General features: G+C 33.9%; 1 non-coding gene across 1 annotated transcript; it reads left to right on the top strand.

Moving 5' to 3' along the window:
* The first annotated feature begins 317 nt into the window (after positions 1-317).
* LOC125130197 (U6 spliceosomal RNA) lies at positions 318-424 on the top strand. The gene has a single exon (XR_007135692.1). It is a non-coding gene; the product is annotated as a U6 spliceosomal RNA (small nuclear RNA).
* Positions 425-2,289: the final 1,865 nt, after the last annotated feature.

Genomic DNA, 2,289 nt, shown 5'->3' with positions numbered 1-2,289 from the left:
CTCTTTATATTTGGATTTTTTAAAAGTCATTTTTATTCATTTCTATTTTTATTTTTAAGGTCCTTTTTCCTTTAAAGACATATAATCTTTTCTTTAGGTGTATCTTACATCTAACGAATTGCACCCATTTTAAACACAGTTTGACAGGTTTTGACACGTGATTACAACGGTATAACTGCAGCCACAGTCAGATACACATTTCCATCACACTCTAAATTTCCATTGGGCTCTTTTTCCCGTCAGTCCCACACTTTCTCCTCACAAATTTCCACCCAGAGCAAACACAAATTTGTTTTCTATCAGGAAAGATTACTGTTGTGTTTGCTTCAGCAGCACGTATACTAAAATTGGAACCATACAGAGAAGATTAGCATGGCCTCTGCGCAAAGATGACATGCAAATTTGTGAAGCATTCCATATTAAAAGAGAAAGATTACTGTTTATTTTCAAGAACTTTATATGAAAGAATAACAGCATATGTAGTCTCTTATGCTGGGCATCTTTCACCGAGTATAATGTAGTTTCATGCATCAGTAGCTGTTGCATGCGTCAGTAGTATCGTATGTTCTTTTTAATAATCCTGGTTTTTCACTATATGAATATCCTACAATTTAGTTATCCATTTCTCTGTTGATGAACTGGTTAAATCTAGATTTTGGCTACCATGAACAAAACTACTATGAACTAAGCATAGTGCTTTGAGAGGACATAACATTTTGCTTTTTCTGTCTAAATAGGAATGAAGTAACTTACCTTTTGTTACTGTTAAGAAATGGTCCAATTGTTTTCTGTGTGTTAATGCTGTTTTACATTTCCATTAGCAATATATGAAAGTTCCAGTTTCCCCATATCCTTACTAACATTTAAAGTAGTCTTTAATTTTTGCCATTGCAAATGATCTTATTGGTACTTCAATTAGTTATGCTTGTGTTTCTTTCATTTTACATTTGCCTTCAGATTCTTTTCCCTTGTAGATGATTACAAAATATTGAGTAGAATTCCCTGAGCTATACAGTAGATCCTTATTGGTTATCTATTTTATATACAGTAGCATGTATATGTTAATCCCATCGTGCAAACGTTTCCCTCCCCACTAGGTGTTTCCTTCTTTTTGATGCAGTAGTAAGTGGGACTGTTTCCTTAACTTCTCTTTCTAAGAGTTGTTAGTGTATAGAAATGCAACAGGTTTCTGTATATTAGTTTTGTATCCTGCAACCTTACCAAATGCATGTGATGAGCTCTAGTAGTTTTCTGGTAGTGTCTTCAGGATTTTTTATGTATAGTATTATGTTATCTACAAATAGGGACAGCTTTACTGCTTCATTTCTAATTTGGATTCTTTCATTTCTTTTTTTTCTCTGATTGCTAGGTCTAGGACTTCTAAAACTAGGTTGAATGAAAGTGGCATGAGTGGGCCTCATTGTCTTGTTCTTGATTTTAGAAGAGATGCTTTTGGCTTTTCACTATTGAGTATGATGCTAGCCGGAGGTTCATCATATATGGCCTTTATTGTATTGAGGCATATACCCTCTATGTCCACATTCTGGGGAGCTTTTTAAATAATGGATGTTGAATTATAGCAAAAGCTTTTTTCTAAATTTATTGAGATGATCATATGGTTTTTAGTCACCACCTTGTTAATGTGGTATATCACACTGAGTGATTTCCATATATTGAAAAATCCCTCATCCCTGGAATAAATGACAAGGCAAGAATATACAACAGAGAAAAGATAACCTCTTCAATAAGTGGTGCTGGGGAAACTGGACAGCTACATGTAAAAGAATAAAATTAAAACATTCTCTAATACCACATACAAAAATACACTCAAAATGAATTAAAGACCTAGATGTAAGATCAGATACTATATAACTCTTAGAGGAAACATGGGTAGAACACTCTTTGATGTAAATCTCAGAAATATTTTTATGGATCCATCTCCTAAAGCAAAGGAAATAAAAGCAAAAATAAACAAATGGGACCTAATTAAACTTAAAAGCTTTTGCACAGCAAAGGAAACCACTGACAAAATGAAAACACAACCTACTGAATGGGAAATTTGCAAACGATATGACCGATAAAGAGTTAATATCCAAATATATAAAAGCTCATACAATTCAACATCAAAAAAACAAAAAAACACAGACAACTTAATTTAAAAATGGGCAGAAGAGGAGATCCCATTGTGTCTCAATGGGTTAAGAACCCAACTAGTATCCATGAGGATGCAGGTTTGATCACTGACGTTACTCACTGGGTTAACAATCTGGTGTTGCCGTGAGCTGCAGT

This window comes from Phacochoerus africanus, chromosome 6 (genome assembly GCF_016906955.1).
Source record: "Phacochoerus africanus isolate WHEZ1 chromosome 6, ROS_Pafr_v1, whole genome shotgun sequence".
NCBI classification, from domain to species: Eukaryota; Metazoa; Chordata; class Mammalia; order Artiodactyla; family Suidae; genus Phacochoerus; species Phacochoerus africanus.
Note: the sequence above shows the minus strand (reverse complement) of the source record. Positions and strands in the feature narration are given on the sequence as shown.